Below are 6,869 nucleotides of genomic sequence, written 5' to 3'. Positions count from 1 at the left end.
TCGACCACCGAGCCCCAGCCCCAGCTCTATTTTGTATTTTATTTAGAGACCGGGTCTCACTGAGTTGCTTAGCACCTGGCTTTTGCTGAGGCTGGCTTTGAACTCCAGATCCTCCTGCCTCAGCCTCCCCAGCCTTGGGATTACAGGCATGCGCCATGACGCCCAGCTGTGTTCCTCTTTTAAAGATGGAAAAACTGAGACCCAGAGAGTCTCAGCAACTTGCCCAAGGTCACACAGGGGCTGATAGAGGAAGACAGGCCTCCCCGCCTCCCACTCCTACCACCACCCATGAGCCTGAGGGAGCCCGCAGCAGAAGGGTCAGCCCACCTGGGTCCCCTCCAGGTCAAGAGGGCAAGTCACATCAGCCCTCTGGGCTGTTTCCTTAGGGTGGAAACAGGCTGATGCTCCAGGACCAGCACGTTCCTCCTCACAGCGTCTATCCCACCTGGCACAGCCTCAGGAGAATGTCAGGCGGCTTTGAAGACGTCGCGCCGCAGGAGGCTGATTCCCACAGGCCTGTTAGGGAAGATGCTGTGATTTTGGAAAGTTTCCATCTTTCTGGGATCCTCGGGTGCCAGAGGTTCCCTCAGCCCACAGATCACAGGGCTGTAGGACTGAACAGCTGGCGGTCTCCGGAGCCTGGAGGGCACGAGGCTGCTCCTCAGCCCTCGGCCAGCTGCAAGGCCATGACTGTCCACCCCCCGCCCCCCCTCCGCCAGGACACAGGACTCCAGGACAGCCAAGGTGGAACAACCTGTCTCTGTGACGTGGCCTGAGTCCAAGGCCAGCGAGGACAGGAGCACCCAGCGGCCACCAGAGCACCCAGTGGGGGACTCAGCAGACAAGGACCCCATGGAGCCGCCTCCACGGCCCTGGCCAGGCCTCACACACAGTGGAAGAACCTTTCGAGGCCACATCCAGGCCACCCCCTCCCTCGGTCAGAGACACCCAGAAATGCTGCTGAGTCTGGTCCCAGACCAGCACCCACCCCCTGCCCAGAAGGGCCACAGGAAGGAGGTGGAGAGAAGAGGAGAGAGGCCGGGGCAGTCCCTTCACGCCCTACCCTGCCGGGCGCTCCCCTCTCCCTCCACAAGTCCCTCAAGGGCCAACCCATGCCCCGCTCTGCAGAAGGGTGCTTCCTTCCCATCCCTCCCTGGGTCCTCTTCCTCCAAGCCCCGCTGTGCAGCCCTGGGACAGGGAACGGCGCCAGCGTCTCCTTTCCTCTCTAGTCAACCCCCCTGGGGCCAAGACGGGACCTGTCACTCCCCCTGTATCTCCCACCTCTCAGGCAGAGCATTCGAAACTGCTCACGACTCTGGTCCCATCCTCTGTCCGGCTTCAGCTCCTGCTCAAAACCCTGCACCCAGGCCTGGCCGGACAAAGTGGGACCCACCTTCCAGAAGACACAGCCCCTGGGCAGTCGGTCTGAGACGGTGCAGCTGCGACCCTACCTACCAGACCCCACAACAGAGATGGAGGGCCCCTGCACATGCACACACACACACACACATTTGCACACACGTGTGCACACACATGCACACACACATGCACACACACGTACACACACATGCACATACACACGTACAAGCACACACATGCTCACATGCACATGTACATGCACACACATGTACACATACACACATGTGCGTATACACACATGCACACATGTGTATGCATACACTCACATGTACTCATGCACACCTGCGCACACATTCACACACACGTGTACACACACGTGCGCACACACGCACACGCCTGCTACCAGGGAGCCGGCGGGGCTGCAGCCCTCTAGTGTGTGTTGGTACCATGGACAGCGCCCTGGGCGGTCTCTGACCACTATTGAGATCCACCTGCTCACGAGTCCTGGACACGCATCATTGCACACAACAGGCATTTATTGAGCCCCAGCTGCATGCCCCACCCCTGCTAGGCACTGTGGGAAGCCCCAAAGGGAAGGGCATGGCTCATCCCTGCTCCCTAGCTCTGGGGTCCAGTTGGGGAACTGACTGCCCTGTCACCAACCCATCACCTATCTCCCACAGCCCATCATCACCACCTTTACAAACCACACCTGACCATGGCACTCTGTGGACACACACACACACACACACACGCACAAACACGCATGCCCCATTGACTGTCCTCCAAGCGGGCTACCACTGTTCAGACCCTCGTCTCCTCGTCTGGGGAGCATGTCCCCTCTTCCTCTCACGGAGAGCTCCTCCACATGTCCCTCCTTCCAGGAAGTCTCTCCCCTGTCCCTGCAGAGACTCTGTCCCTGCCCGTTTCCTGTGGCCTTGTCACATTCTGAAGTGCCACACACCCCATGCCAACCCCAAGTCAGCAGAACTGCCTGGGCCTGCTAGACAGGAGCGGGGCCACCTGTGACTCCGGGGCTGTGTCCCCACGGCAGGTGATCAACCGCTGCGCCAGGAACACTTGTCTTTGACAGTTTCGAAGTCACTCAGAAACCTGGGATGGTGCCGAAGCTATGCTGGTGTCGCCTCCCGCCCTGGGAGCCCGTCGCCCGTCTTAGCTTTGAGAACAGAGCATTTTATGGGGCGGGCCGCATGCCCATAATTATAGGAATGTGAGTAAATAAAACACGGCCAGCGGTCAGGACTGACGTCAGGCAGAGCTGTGCCCTTGTGCAGCAGCAGACTCGGGTCTGACCTCGCGTCCGTCTCCAGGCTGGGAGCTCCCTGAGGGCCAGGGCTGTGTGCCCTGTATTTCCAAATCCTCGGTCTCCTGCACGGTGCCTGGTGCGCAGTAGGCCTTCGTCACCATGGTGATGAGCAGACCAGAATGAAGCTCGGAGGCTCCCAGGGCAGGCCGAGGTTCAGTCCGGGTTCTGCCGTGGTCGGCTGGGTGATCTTAGATACGCGTCGTCTCTGTTTCCTTGACTGTGAAATGGGCGTTTTGATCCTGTCACCTCATGGGCTACTGCAGCTTCCGAAAGGAACGCCCCAGGAGAAGGAGCAGGCGCCCCGTAAAAGCTCACGCAGTTACCATGACGGTTGGCACGAACCTGGGGTGGCGACGGGAATTCCGAGGACAGAGAGAGCGTCCAGAGGGGCTCCCAGGGCGGGGATCCTCCTAGCCAGTGTCCGCTGAGCACGTCCTGTGTTCTATGCACTGCCCCAAGGGAGCTAGTGATTCTGTAAGACGGGGACTGCGACTATGCCCATCCTGGCCCCTCGAGGAGACAGGACAAGGGGTTAAAGAACGTGCCAGAGCATTTGCCGGAAAATGGATGGAACTGGAGACCGTCCTGCTGAGTGAAATAAGTCAGTCCCCAAATCCAAAGGCCGAATGTCCTCTCGGATACGTGATGCTAACACGATAGGGGGTGGGGGAGAAAAATAGAAGCTCACTGGGTCAGACAAAGGGGAGTGATAGGAAGGGAGGGGAGGGGAATGGGAAGACAGAACGGATGGATGGACAGCACTTTCCTGTGTTCACATGTGAACACGCCACCAGCGAAACTCCACGTCGTGTACAACCACAAGAATGGGAAGCCATGCTCCAGGTACGCGTGATATGTCAAGGTACATTCTACTGTCACGTATACCTAAAAAGAACAAATTAAAAAATAAAAATACACTTAGCCGGGTGCGGTGGTGCAGGCCTGTAATCCCAGCAGCTTGGGAGGCTGAGGCAGGAGGATCTCCAGTTCAAAACCAGCCTCAGCAAAAGCGAGGTGCTAAGCAACTCAGGGAGACCTTGTCTCCAAATAAAATAGAAAATAAGGCTGGGGCTGCGGCTCAGCAGTCGAGTGTTCCTGAGTTCAATCTCCGGTACCAAAATAAATAAATAAAAATAAATTTTAAGAAAAGAATGTGCCAGAGATCACTCAGCCAGGAAGTAGAAAAACCGGGCAGATTGGCCACCACACCCAGCTCCTCACTCCTCTCCACACAGCTGACCTTGAGAAAGCCCAAGGTCAAGAGAAAGGCCAAGCTGGACCTCGGGGGACAAGCCACAAGACAGAGGCGCCTGGGAGGAAGCAGGGCCGAGGGCTGTCCCTTTACTCCCTTCCAGCAGCCAGCCCAGGGCCTCTCCGCCACCCGGCCCTCTCAGACCCCACCAGCCTCCGTCGGCCTCGTGTCCCCTGACTCTCCTCTTCCCTGTGCCGGAGGTCATCCTGGCCAACAACTGGCATGACTTGGGAGTGCCCGAAGCGGGCGATGTTGGAGAAGGGCTTTGAAGGGCCCGCGGGCACCGGGGTCGGGGCGACCGCACCGTCGTCTCACCTGTGCCCTCCGCCTCTGGGAATCGCTGTCCCTGGGTTTCCTCACCGAAGCTCCCGCAGCGCTCGCCGCGTGCCAGGCTCCGCTCTGAGGGCCTCGCACCTGGTAAAACCTGGTCAGCACAGGCCACAGGCAGTGCGCGTGGCTGGTGGCGCGTGGCGTGGCTACCGTTGGGAAACCGTCACCCTGCCATTTCAGTCCCGGCAATGGACACTTCCATCCGCCTGCTCTGACCTCTGTCCCTGTCCCCACAGATCTCTGCAGGGATCATCCCTGGGCCCGTTGTGCAGAAGAGGAAGGCGAGAGGCCAGGATGATCCAGGAAGAACGGGCTGTCCTGGCAGGGAACCCAGGTCTAACCAAGCCTTCTTCACAGCTCACCACGCCGGTGAAAATCAGCCTCAGAATTTCCGGCAGGACACGACAGAGGTCCAGAGCTGGCCAGGGCCTTGAAGAGGCGGCAGCAGGGGACAAACAGACCCACTGTCCTTAGAAGTAGGAGGAGTCCTCGCCAGCCGCCCCTCCACCCAGGACGATGCGCACAGGAAGCAAGGTCAAGGGTTCCCTGCAAGGCGCCCATGACAGGACACGTGCTCCCTGGGGCAAGGCCACCCCGTGACTTCCTGGAGGAGGGAACGGCTGAAGCCAGTCGGTCACTGCAGCACCACCTGGGCCATTCCTGAGCCTCAGTTTTCCCAAGAGGGGAGGGAACAGGGCCCAGGAAGGTGCCGACCCCGTGGAAGCAGAAGACATGAAGCTGAGGACAACAGGACACCACAGACACTCAAGGCAGGGCCGGGGGTGGGCAGAGCGGCCAGGGGCCCGGGCTCGGGGCTGTGAGACCCAGCTCTACCTTTCCTAGAGGTGCAACCTCAGGCGGCTCCCCACGGTCCCCAGAATCAACTCCTTTTTAAAAATAGTTGTTGTTATGAGAATTTAAAATATCAACTTCTAGTAGTGAAGTGGGGCTCGGTGGCGTGATCCCAGAAGGTCAGGGGGCTGAGAGGAGGCTGAGGAGGAGGATCGGAGTTCAAAGCCAGCCTCAGCAAAAGCGAGGCCCTAAGCAACTCAGTGAGACCCTGTCTCCAAATAAAATACAAAAAGTGGTCGAGTGCCCCTGAGTTCAATCCCCAGAACCAAAAAATTAAAAATTAAATAAAGTAAACTTCAAGTAGTGAAGAATACAGTGCACCCATCCTTCCGCTTCTACAGACATCAACTCGAGGCCCGTCTTATTTCCTCTGCCTTCGCCCACCCTGCCCCTATGATTTTGAAGCCAACTCCAGGTATCCAATCACTTCAGCTGCAACTATTTCTGTCTGTGTCCCTAAAAGACAAGGACTCTTAAAAAAAAGAAAAAAGAAAAAAGAAAAAAAAAAAGACATGACCACAGGGCTCTTATTACATCTAAAAAGCATTTTGACAAAGACTCCTTAATAGCTAATATTCACTCCTTGTTCAAATTTCCACTTGTCTCATAACTGGTATTTTTAATATAATTTGTTTGAATTAAGATCCATATCAGCTTCCCACATGGATTGGTTAACACGGCTTATAACTTCCGTAGCCAGGCGCAGTGGTGCACGCCTATGATCCCAGCAATTTGGGAGGCTGGCAGAAGGATCCTAAGCTTGAGGCCAGCCTGGGCAACTGAGTGAGACCCTATCTCAAAAGAAAATGTTTGTTTGTGTGTTTGTTTTGTTCCTGGAGATTGAACTCAGGGGTCCTTAACCACTGAGCTAGATTCCCAGCACTTATTTTTCATTTTGAGATATGCTCTTGCTAAGTTACTGAGGGTCTTTGCTGTCCTCAAATTTGCAATCCTCCTGCTTGGACCTCCCAAGTCAATGGGATTACAGGCCTGCACTACCAATTCCAGCAAGAAAATGTTTTTGATATATATATATATATATATATATATTTTTTTTTTTTTTTTTTTCTCTCTCTCTCTCTCCCCCCCCTCCCCACCTCACTCCTGTCCTTCTTCCTTATAACTTAATGAAGAAACTAGGTCATTTGTCTGATAGAGCATCCCATGGTGTAGATTTCGTGGAGAAGGTCAACATCTTTACCTGTAAAATGGGGGTGATCATCCTAAACAACATTAAATGAGATGATGTGAACAAGGACTGACAATCGAAGGCACCCCACAGATGTCTTGTGTTCATATATTTTTGAGTCTTTCAGTAATATCCTATGGCTTCTGTTGTTCTGATACTAAAATTGGGGTTCAGAGACGCTTAGTGACCTGCCCACACTCACACAGCCGGCTAATGGGAGAGAGGAGACAGCTCAGAGGACTGGGAGGAGCTGCGAATCCAGGCAGAGGCCCAGGCTTGGCTCCTACTGTGGCCTGTATCGGCTTTGGGGCCCGTGTGAGCCCGGTTCCTGCATCTGCGAACGCAGGCCGAGGCCAGAGCTGCCCCGAGAAGAGTCCACCCAGGGGCTGGCATGGCATGGGGCCCGTGCCACAGCAGGCCCAGCGCCACAGCAGGCCCAGCCTCCTTCCTCCCCGAGTGGCCTGCCCAGGCTGGACCCTCCGTCAGCCCCCTGCCCACCTCAGGCCAGCAGCGGCCCCCGAGGCTGAACACACACTCTTCTCAGGGTGGCTGGGCTGCAG

Source organism: Sciurus carolinensis, chromosome 1, assembly GCF_902686445.1.
Source record: "Sciurus carolinensis chromosome 1, mSciCar1.2, whole genome shotgun sequence".
Classification (NCBI taxonomy): Eukaryota; Metazoa; Chordata; class Mammalia; order Rodentia; family Sciuridae; genus Sciurus; species Sciurus carolinensis.
Note: the sequence above shows the minus strand (reverse complement) of the source record.